The sequence below is a fragment of the Ictalurus punctatus genome, chromosome 4, assembly GCF_001660625.3.
Source record: "Ictalurus punctatus breed USDA103 chromosome 4, Coco_2.0, whole genome shotgun sequence".
NCBI classification, from domain to species: Eukaryota; Metazoa; Chordata; class Actinopteri; order Siluriformes; family Ictaluridae; genus Ictalurus; species Ictalurus punctatus.
The window spans coordinates 21271047-21283546 of record NC_071284.1 but is presented as its reverse complement, the minus strand read 5'-3'; the positions used below and the strand labels follow the sequence as shown (position 1 = coordinate 21283546).

Below are 12500 nucleotides of genomic sequence, written 5' to 3'. Positions count from 1 at the left end.
TTCCATTTCTAGACAAAAACAGGTTGTACAGGACTGATAGTATTTCACAACCGCACACGTGTTTTCTGTCCTTACCCTCAAAAATGGCCATTTTCTCAAAGATTTTCCACTTGAATTAATTTTTCTCTCCATCAGAGCTGTTGAAATGTATTAAAATGTAAAACTAAATGTCGGTCTATTACATTGGAATTCTAAGTGGGAATCTTGTCCAACTAGGTCACATGCTTACTTCTATAGAAAGATTAAGTAGACAGTTTTGGTTCTGCAGACCTCATCTTACAGTAGATATAAGAAGTCTGCACACCTCTGTTAAAGTCTCATGTTTTTGTGATGTAAAAACAGGAAACCAAGATAAACAGGTTGGATTTTTCCCCACCTTTAATGTGATATTGCAACCAACAAAATTCAAGTGAAAACAAATAGAAATGTTTTAGGTGGAAAAATACATTTTAAAAAATCATGGATGCACAAATGGGCACACCCTTTTATAATGGGACCTGTGACTGTACGCAGAATTAACTAATTGCATTCAAACTCATGTTCAAAAGTGATTCAGATTAACCTCAAATAAAGATCAGATGTATCTGTAGGATTTTTTGACAACTGATTGCTGAAGCCATTGCCCAAAAAGACTTACAAAGCATGCACAGCAGGGGTCTTAAACTCAAATTGGCTTGGGGCCATTGCTGGTATTGTCATCTTGGAGGGCCACTTCAACGTTGAAGTATTACAAGAAAGTGCAATATTTCTGAAAACCTTTTTTTATTATTATTTCTATTGCTAACATGTTTTTGTCATACCTAACAAAAAATGCAAACAGGAGTTTCTACTGTATACATTTTTATATACAGTAGTTTTTAAGCTAGCAGAAAAACTTTCCTTACTTTATTTTAACTTCTTGAAAACTTGCAAATTATCAAATGCAATCCATGTGTCATGAACGCCGGTGAAGATTCTTCAATTGGCCACCGGAGGTCTCACTCGCCTGAGTTGTAACACAGGACCACATTACCCAAGTGGTCCTGTGTGGGTGGCTGTGGCTCAGGTGGTAGAGCGGGTTGTCCACTAATTGTAGGGTTGGCGGTTCGATTCCAGGCCCACATGACTCCACATGCCGAAGTGTCCTTGGGCAAGACACTGAACCCCAAGTTGCTCCCGATGACAAGTGAGCGAAGAGCCCGCTTGCTTGGACTGATTACAGCACAACGGTTCCTCATTACTCAGACTATCTAAGCCCTTTGTGTTCGTTTGCTGTTCGAAGTCTTGTTTGCCATGGCTGCGTTTCTGAGCGTTATTATTTTCACTGTTGTTCTGTCCATTTTTATCTCTGCCTTGGTTAACGTTTATATAACTTGTTGCAACCTGCCTTCTACTAGTGTGCTTGTTTGGACTAGTTTGCTGTCTGCCTCTATCAATGTTGTTTGCACTGGTGTTTCTACCCACGTGTGTCTGTTCTCTTAACTTGCTGTGTCTTAATAAACTGCATTTGGGTATCACTCAACCTGAGTCATTGTTACACCTTGAATACATTTGTACTTTATGCTATTTCTTGCCAGACACCTGGCAGCACTTCTGCTCATACAGCTGAGTCACATTTGTCCTGATGGAAGTTACAGTTGAAACCCTGAGTGCAGCTTCAAGATGGGCATCACTAAGCCTGGACCTGTAGCTACTGGCATTTATTAAAGTTTATAGTAGAGAAAAGTTGCTTTCACAGATATGTGCTTCCAAAAATTCACATTACCCAACTGAACACTTTGGACAGCTCTGGGAAGGACGGTGATAATTTTTTCAGAAATTGTCCACTAATGTCTGCTTTTCCCTGTGCCTCTCTGAATTTAGTTTTTAGCTCAGTATTGCACTGCAAGTTAATAATTTCCATTTGCAACACACTTGGGACACTCTCCACATCAGAGAAGGGATCTGCAGACAGCTGGAAGGTGTCACGGTGTGCCTTGAAGTCAGCAAAACGCTGATCAAATTCCTGCATAAGGTTTTTAATAGCAGAGGCATATCCATCACCACTGAATGCTGTGCCCTCCTCCACAAGAGATCTGCATGCAATGACTGAGGATTTTCTTTGCAGAAAGCTGAGTTTTCCACAATCTGATGTAATTGATACTTTTCAGGACAACAGACATGATGTTCATATTTCAAGCATTTGCTGCACAGTGCCTGTTTTTGTATGATTCAGTGCAGAACAACTGCTGGATCTGTGTTTTCCTCCTCTAACTTTCTTTGTACCACAATTACAAGGCTGTTTTTTTTAAATGTATTGTTTTAAATTTTATTTATTTGTTTATTTATTTTTGCCTGTCATGGATGGAGTTCCATCAGTGGTGATGCCTATCAGTCTGTGCCATGGCAAACCAGCACGTTCAATTGTGTCGTGCAGCTGTTGAAATATATCCTTGCATACAGGGATGCGTTGGAGACAAACTCAAGAACTCTTGTCACTTCGCATCTTGCCACTTCGAATCATTAATACCCCTGATGAAAATGGCTAGCTGAGCATTGTCAGTTTTGTCTGTGCTATCGTCAAGCGCCACAGAGTATGCAGTGAAAACTCTAGCTTTGTCAAGTAACTGATATTTTTTTGGTCTCTTGAAAGGGAGTAAAACATTCTAATCAGGCGGTGGAGCGAGTTGTCCACTAATTGTAGGGTTGGCGGTTCAGTTCCCGGCCCACATGACGCCACATGCCAACGTGTCCTTGGGCAAGTGTTACGAACCCGGTCTAGGTCGGGCTGCAACATACCAAAAAAAAATAAAAGGGTTGGCGAGACCAAGATTGCGTTTGTTTAGTTTATTCTCCTAACGGAGCACCTTTTATATACACAATGGTTTAAATCTTCAGAAGCCGGCCAGGCCAAAATAATAAACAAAAATTCACTCTAACTTTACCAAGGCCTTGAATTTGATATGGGTGGCTACAGGAAGCCAGTGGAGGGAGATGAAGAGGGGTGTGACATGCCCAATTCTTTTGGGCTGGTTGAATATGAGGCATGCTGCTGCATTCTGAATCATCTGAAGGGGTTTGATGGAGCTGGCTGGGAGACCCGAGAGTAGTGCACTGCAATAGTTCAGTTTTGAGATGACAAGGGCCTGCTAGCATTGGTGTGTGTGTGTGTGTGTGTGTGTGTGAGTGAGAATGAGTGAATGAGAACCAGTGTAAAGCGCTTTGTAGAACTGCTATGGTTAAAAAAGTGCAGACCATAATCACTGATCTGGTTATAATTAACCTTGCTCAAGGGCCCAACAGTGGCAGCTTGGCAGTGCTGGGGATTGAACCCCCGATCTTCTGATCAGTAACCCAGGGCCTTAACCGCTAGAAAACATTCATGAAGTCATTGCTGCTACATACAGTAGGTAGTCAACCAGAATGTCTACTAACTCCATGTGTACTGCTGCCGCAAGGCCACGGCGGTAAATGCAAACCAGTTACATGTGAAAGTCATTCACGAAATTACCAGCCGGTGCTGCAAAGGGATAGTTTGCAAAACAACTGGAAGTGTGACCTGTAGATCAAATAATTAATATTAATTATTAATAATTAATTATTAATGTATTAATTATTAATAAATTAATAGCAATAAAATGCAACATTATATTCTTTTTATTTTGTCAAATAAAAAATCAGCCAAAATGTACTTGAACTGGGGAGAAAAAATTATAATTTTTTGCTCTGTTTTTGCTTGTACTCCATTACTCCTCTACCATGCTTATTTGTTATTTTAAAAGGTTAATTTCACTTATTCGTTAATTTTTTTCATGTCTTTCAAAATGTAGTCACGTTAGTTCAAGCCAAAGAACACAAAACATGCGAATCAAACTGTTATGGGGAGGGCTTGGTACAAAGGTGGAAATGGTACCGAGCTGGGCCCGCTATCCAAATGGATAATAGATGGAAAATAAAAGAACCAAAAAGCTGGTCTGGAGCGAAAAGTGGAGCTTGTACTGACTGAAACTAAAGCTCAATTAATGCAGCAGGACGCGAACTGAGGTGCGCCTGTGCCGCACTCCGATGCTCTAACCACTGGGCAATCCACAGGGATGGTGGTCTGTGAGCAGATGTATTTACAGTGTAGCTATAAATGAATAAATATGAAATAAACATAAATCCATAAAGGATGAATTTTGAATTGTGTTTAATTTTAACACCATGTAATTCTTATGTACATTTTGTTAAAGATCCATTCAATAATCAAATCAGGGGATGTGCATCATATTTCTGCTGTTTGAACACATTGTTTACAAAGTGATTTGGATATGAGAGAATTGTTATATTAAAGATAACAATTTGGGGAAGCATTGACAAATGAGGAAATTTTATTTAGATGCTCTTAAATTGAATTACCTAAAGTTCTTTAACTTCACGCCCAAGGCTGAAGTGGACAGTTATAGCTCCTTGAAGTTGGCACCCCATGAAATTAAATAATCCACTAAAACTATGCATTTTGTTTGTGCTGATTTGTGCCACAAAAATTAATGTTTTTGCTGGTTTGGTGTTGGTTTGTAACATTACTCTCCAGCCCATGTTGCTCAAATCGCTCCAAATCAGCATCGTTCATTTGTGCTCAGTTTGTGCCATTAAAACAAACACTGTAACTATTTCAATTCCTTAGATATAACAAGAATGTTTTCAGGAGTGGTGACTGTGATGAAGGAGACATCCCTGCTGGGCACAGCACACACATGCACACCCGTACTGTACCACACACACGTTTACCATGCTGATTTCCCTTCCCCTCCATTTGGTTGTCGGCGGCGCAGGTGCACACGCAGCCGATAGCCCATGGACTGTTCCACACACTACAGTTCCCTTCCTGCAGTTCTATATCCCAGTCATACATAATGCACTACACACACTTCGTCTCGTTTATATGTTACATTTTTTGATGTGATTGTTGTGTCTTGGCATAGCCGGACTTCTGGGTTGCGCCGACCAAACCGATCCCATTGAGTGGTGCCTTAATATAAAGTAATATAAATACAAAGTGCACCGGCGCACGCTACTCGAAGTCTGACGAAACTGTTTGTGTTATTTGTAGAGGGAATACATTACATGTAAACGTAAGAACAGAACACAGTCTTGACATTTACTATTCGGCTTGAATTCATTCTAAACAACAAATGTTTACATGGGCTTTTGAGTACTAAATTTGGTTCTGTTAATATGATTTGTTTTTAACTTACATATTGTGTTTTTCTTGTATTCTCCACTGACTGCAACCGTCAAATCAAGCTCATTGACAAGGCATGGTTGACTGTTCCTTACAAAAATGAGCTGTGAAAATGAAAATCTGTTATAGCACCACTTAGCGGTCAAGAGGAGCAAATGCACACAACAGCAAAATAACTTATTCAGCTTGAGTACCATCTGTATTGAAGGTGTGCATGTTTCTGTGGTTGTATTATTCTTAGTTAATTTTGCCACAGTATTAAACAAGAATCTAGGATTATTTTTGTTATCTTCTATTAGGGTAGAGAGATACGTTAATCCAACAGCGCTAAGAGATTTCTATAGTTCATGACGCTCTCTTTCCATGCTGTTTGAAATGCCAATTTAGTTTGACACCATTTACGTTCTGATTTCCGTGTGGTCTGTTTTAAGGTGCGTGTGAGATGGTAATAATTCTCAAATTATTTTTCTTTTAAGTGGAGCTACGTTATCTTGTGTATAGCGGAACATGACTCATGTAAGCATTCAGTTTCCTGATCAAGTTTTGTGAGATCAGACGGTGGGCATAGTTGATAACTCTGGGAGATTACTGATAAAACTCTGCGCAGTAGTTGACGTGACGTGTACGTTGGACATGGTAGCGTAGCAAGGTGCATATATACTGATTAAAACACATTTTAAATGAGATGAGATAATGATCTGAGATGCAAGATGGGGAGTCTGGGATCTTCAGACTGTGGAAATTTTACTATATTTTCTATATTTAATCTGAATGTTAGTATTAGATCAAGAATGTGACCACCATTACGAGTGGGTCCTATTACATTTTTCATTAACCCCTACTAAATCTAAAATGGAGACAACTGCTGTTCTCAGAGGTTCTTCTGGGTTATCAAAAATTTATATTAAAGTCTCCAACAATTATTGCTTTGTCTGAAGAAAGACGCAGGTTAGAGATGAAATCCGCAAAATCAGAAAGGTATTCAGAAAATGGCACTGGGGCTCAGTAAGTAATAATTAGTGGACCTGACCGAGTGGACGTATTTTTTGTGGCTACATATGTATTGTTAGTATAAAGAACTTCAAATGTGTTGAATTTGTGACAAGGTTTTTTGAGACGCCTAGATTATTTATTATATATATATATATATATATATATATATATATATATATATATATATATATATATATATATATATATATATATATATATATAAAATATATCTTTGTTGTTTGCAGCCAAACAACAACAAAGAAAATAAGCCCTGAAATCTGATCTTTTCTATAGTGCTGTGAAAAAGTATTTCTTATATATTTGTGTATATCTCTTAGGGCTTCACGATTATGGCCAAAATGATAATCCCAATTATTTATCACAATTATTAATTGCTTTTAGGGACAACATATTTTTACTGCATTTTAACATTTAAATAAAAAGACCGCTCCTTTCACCTCCATGTTTTGCTACATTCCTGCTAATGTACAAATCTTTGCATCAAATTAGACTGGTCCTTAAAGTGCGTCATCTCGTAGAATCAAATTATAAATAAAATTGTACCCAAATTATAGGATAAGTAAAAAATAAAAATGCCATCAACCAAATGAAAATATGCAATCCAATATAACAATATGCAACCAAATGAAAACAATTCAGGCGTCTCCAGAAAAGGCAATAACAGTGTTTACAAGATGAGAGACGTGGCCAAATCACCCAATAGAGAGGTGCAGGGATGACGTCATTTTGTAACGAAACCCGGAAGGTAGCATCACACCGGTTCCCTCGACAAAAACCCAATAGGATTTTCACATAGACTTTTGAATTATTTTTAAAAATAAGCTCTGTGATCAACAAAAGTTTACAATACTAACACGTTTTGTGCATCAAGATAATTTTCACAAATGAACACAACTTTTATGAAGTTTGAAGCCTAAATACAATCGCTAGAAATAAAAAGCTAACCGTATGCTCCAAACGAACTACACCACGGCCGCGTGACTTCAATGTCACCATCACCAAGCTTCCTACAACTTTTCGAAACTTGATTTAAAATATTTTCCATAATACAGATTTACTCTGTGGATGAATCTTCATCCACTTTTTTGGGGGGGAATTGTGAGAACCAGTTTTAGGGCTCTAAGGTAACAATTTCTTTTAGGAGTGCTCCTAATTACAAAAATTTAGGAGCACAGTCGAAAATTTTGGAGCATGGTTAAAGTTGTGTTTTTTTTTTAATTTTTTAGGCAAATTAATGTGCCACAATATAAAACACAAGTAGGCATGAGAAAACTTGAGCTTGTCAATTATGACAGAATTTAAGAACATGGTGTGAGCCATGACACATTATAATTTACTTTCTGATAAACTAAATCTAATATTTTCACTTAACTTTACAGGCTGTATGCAAAAAACAACCGTTAACCTGTTCCACCTTGTAAACAAATACAATAAACCTCAATGTTCAGTCTTTGAAGTCTGCTCCTCTTAAATATATTTAAAGCTACACTATTAGACATTTTCCACAGTCATGGCTCTGGGCTGGAGTCAGTTCTCGAACCGCTCTCTGTATATTGTGTATATATCTGAATAATCTCATATAGGATGCGATTGGGTGAGTTCATTTACCCGTCAGATGCAAAGCACTTTAGTTTAATGGTGTTCATTAGGGATGCACCGATCAGGATTTTTACGACTGAAACCCATCCAGATACCAATCTTTTTTTGTTTAAACTTTAATCAGGAGGTCTATCATAAACAGTTAAATGTAAGCTCTCTGATCATGGTCACTGTTAATTGAGTTAAAATAATAGCAATGAGAAATACTGTTGGATAATTGATAAATAAACAGCATAAAATTTAAAAATAAATATATCTTAAACAATAAATAGTCCTCATTAAAAGTAGACTAACACAAAAATTATCCATATTAGGAAAAAGGCTAATAGCCTTCTAAGGAAATAGCGAACTAAGCTTTATATCAAATTGATAATAAATGCAACCCACAGTAATTAAACATTATTCATTATTTCATTTCTCATTTTATTTATATTTTATGAAGTTATTATATCTTTTTTATATAAAATTATTTATTTATAACTAAGCACATTTTCTGTCTTTACATTTTAGTAGTTTTATTTTTGTTATCAGTTTTACATGGTTCCCCCAATACAGTGTTGCCATGGCTGCTGATAATATTGTGTTTTGGGGGGATCAAATCAAAACATGGAAACTGGAGTTGACTTTTCTAGTGATATCTGGCAACTGTTAGTTTAAATGAAGTGAATGCGCTGTCTATTAGAGTTAGTGAATGGAGAGCAGCGGTGTACTGTATGTTTACAGACTGAACAGTTGCTAATCTTGATTATGATTGGTGAGGAATTATTTAATTAAGAAGTTTAATTAATCCCACCTTGTAGCATTAGCATTATTATTAATTTACTCTGTGCGACGCCGCTGCGTCTACATGAGCAGATGCAAGTTCAGGTCATTTTGCGGGGTCAATAAAAAATGACAGTTTGTGAGATCGGGAAGTTGAAGCAGATGATGTACAGAGTTACTTTTCATCGTAATGGCTTCTTTGCAGTGTTTACACACTTGTTTGGTTGACTGAGGAGATGAAAAGCAGTGTGAAAGTAACTGTTGTGCAGTGTAGATGCATTTTGGACTTCCTGTAGTTTTTATTCCGATTGTATTATACAACTCCGAACAGGTCACTCACACCGTGAATAAATACTTATTAATTAATACTATATAAGTACTTTTCAGTCGCAAACGCGAGTGAAATTGTCGCACTGCAGAACCATGAGTTTATCTGCAAGGTGTTTTCCTGTTCGGCACGATGAAGTTTAATGTCCCCGACATCCTCTGTAGTGCTATTTAGCAACATGTTAATGTCATAATTTCTCCTCGCGCAAAGTGCTGGAGCTTGAAGCGAAGCTGGCAGATTGAGCGCTAAAATGCTAATCTGTTTCCGGGTTTTGGCATTGCAAAATGACGTAATCCCTGCGCCGCTCTGTGGTGACTGGCTGTAAGATCAGAAAGCGCTTGATTTGTTCTGCAGCAGAGTTTTCTGTGAGCTATGAGGACGAACTTTAAACATCAATATCGCAGTTGATCATGTTCATGTAATCGTGGGCAGTCAAAATCATAATCGCGATCGATATTCGATTAATTGTGCAGCCCTAATATCTCTTACTAAATATTTTTAGATCTTCAAATGAAAAACAACATAAAACAAAGGCAACCTGAGTAAACACACAATATTTATTTATTTATTTATTTATTTATTTATTTATTATTACGAAGGCATATTGTTATGAAACTCTTTAAGTGTCATCAGCACCATGCCCTGAAGGTACTCAAGAAGTTTTAAAATACCCACATAGTATAATGAAATTTTTAAAAATGCTAAAAGCTTTTGAATAATTTTGCCTATTGTAATGAAAGTGGTCTTGATTGATTCCATGAGTTATGCCGAGAACAATGATACTAATTATGCCATATTCGGTCTAACTTGTTGTCTGCTATTTTGAATTTTGTTGAAAACCTACTTTTTTCGAACTCCGCCTAGACTGTTGGCCTGATTTTCACCAAATTCATACCGACACCAAACTTTCTGTTTGTCATTGTGACCCCACACTGACCACATCACATCAATCTGGTCACAGCGCCACCAATTGGTCAAATATGATAAGCAATTAAATCGTATAAGAATTGATTCTATTCATGAATGTTCAACCATTTTGCCTAAAATCATGTACAAATGTCTAAAATTGCTCTTTATTTATTTATTTATTTATTTATTTATTTATTTATTTATTTATTATTATTTTTTTTACAGTTGGTCTTGATGCGCCCTGCCATGCTTATTTTGCTCCTTGTTTAGCCTCTTTAGTGCTTGCCCCATTAATTGCTGCTTGCTGCTATATTTAGGGCCTGACCACTGGAGGTCTGAGGCCCTATTGTATCTGCTCTGTTTAAAGGCCCTATTGTTTTCCTTATTATTTTTCTTCTTATTATTTTTCTTCAAAGTTTTGGGGGCTTTTGGAGCCCTTACCATGCTCAAAAACTCGAAGATTTACAAACAAGTCGGAATCCGCGGCCATTAGGGCCGGGCCAAAGCTGGTACACGGGCATGGCTGGGAGGCTCTACAGCGCCCCCTTGAATGCAATCTGAAATCTTGGATACATTCTAGCACGTATATGTATGACACTCGGTACACCTATAGTTCTCATCGGACCGAACAATTTGCGTGCTGTATGTCATTAGTATGTTAAAGAGTGTTGCCATGGTAACGTGTCAAACATTAATACACTTTTGTGGTGTTTTGAGGTGCTTAGCATGCTTAAAATTTCATATCAGTTGGTACACACGTCAGAGCCTGTACAAATATGTCAAAAAGGCAACAATGTCTATGGCGTATACTTATTTTTTCACATGACTATTGTTAGAGACAAAGGAATCTCAGATTATGTACTTCAGTCCTCCGTCAACCTTTTCAGCCTTTTATTTCTCTTAACTCTTAGTTCTGTGCTATGAGCGAGAAAGTGTGATTGACTACAGAGTATTCAGGCCTGGGGAGTCTAAATGAACACACTGACACATGTTGTTCACAGAGACATCCCCAGGCCTTTGTCTCTAACAACTATATATACCATTTACTCATGTGCCTCCTGTTAGTTTGGTTGTTTAAACAATGTATAACTCTCTGAAAATCTAATCTTGGTTTTAGCCTTCAGGTTCACTTGTTAAAACTGCATTTGTTAGTAAAAAGGCCAATAAGAAACCACTGGTATACTGAGCAACAGACACCGAATGGGTTGGCCAAGGAAAAAAACATTCAGCATTCAGTTGGCCAAAGAAAAACATACATTCAACCTCCACAGGACAGGGTTGAAGGTATCACAATCCACTATTCGAAGAAGACTTTGAGAGCAGAAATATAGAGGCTATACTACAATGTGAAAACCACTCACCAGCGGTAAGAATCGGAAAGCCAGGTTGGACTTCACAAATAAATACAAAGATAAGCAACAAAAGTTCTGGAACCATTAGCCTCTACCAAAGTGATGAAAAGGCCAAATTGTGGAGAAAGACAGGATCTTTGAATTTCCCCTACAGGGGATCAATAAAGGTACATCTTATCTGCTCATGATCCAAGTCATACAAGCTCATCTGCCAAACATGGTGGAGCTATTGTCATGGCTTGGGCTTGCATGGCTGCTTCTGGAACAGGCTCATTAATCTTTATTGATGTTGTAATTCATGACTGTAGCAGCAGAATGTATTCAGAAGTTTACGGAAACATGTTTGCCAATTTATGGCGAAATGCATCCAAATTAATCAGGAGGAACTTTATCATGCAGCAAGACAATGATCCAAAACACACCTGCCAACTCAACAAAGGACTTTCTCGGGGGGTGGGGGGTAGGTGGGCGGGTTTGTGGTTTCTGATCGGTACTTGCTGTCTAGGTACAGTGGTATGTTCCCCCTTTGTTGGTTCTTGCCATGCCTCTCAGACAAGCTGCTGAGCAGAACTTACAGAGTCAGTGGGCAGCGCATCCACCCATGGAACCCCACTTTGATGTAGCTTTGACAAGCATTATTTCAAAGTTTGAATTTGTCTTTCAACCTCAGACCTGTATAGAAACTGATGTGTCCATTGACTGTACAACATTCTCATGAGTACCCCGGTCTGAGAAAATGATCTCTGCTATTCCCCTTCTGGAAAAGAAGTCAGTGACAAGTACTTTGACAGTGTGAAACGCTGTTTCCTTTTGGTTGGGTATGCTTCAACAAATGTGAGAACTTGTTGACAAATACCAACATATCCTGAGATATCGCTAACATATCGTTAAGAGTTTGCGATCCAGCAGTTTTGTTGTTAGCTGGACACAACATACGATGCCACTCCACATCAAATTCATGAGCACTGAACTTACGATTCCATCATTATGAAGAAAATTGAGCCTCTGCCCCACCTCTGGTGAGATGGCTCTGAGCCAGAATTTGAACACATTTTATGCCACTGCTTAAGATCAGCTCATTTCCTCCTACACACATACTCCCAGTGCCCATGCTCATGACAGTAGCGGCACTTATTAGAAATGCTAAATCTTTGGACCCGAGTTTATTGACTAGTTGTTCGATTGAAAGCACACCATATTACAGTGTTTACGTTCAGTTTCACAGTGGTGTCTCCATTATAAGTAATCTGACACTGCCAAAAACTTCATCAACAGTGGCATATGATCTACCTCCATGCAACAGAAAATTTTCAGCAAAACGCTGAGTGTACTCTACCACTGATTCATTCTTATT

At 38.0% G+C, this 12500-nt stretch overlaps 1 protein-coding gene across 2 annotated transcripts in view; it reads left to right on the top strand.

Annotated features, from left to right (window-relative positions):
* sema4ba (sema domain, immunoglobulin domain (Ig), transmembrane domain (TM) and short cytoplasmic domain, (semaphorin) 4Ba) overlaps positions 1–12500 on the top strand; it is a 173993-nt gene that overhangs the window by 58774 nt on the left and 102719 nt on the right. The gene's annotated exons all lie outside the window — the stretch shown is intronic.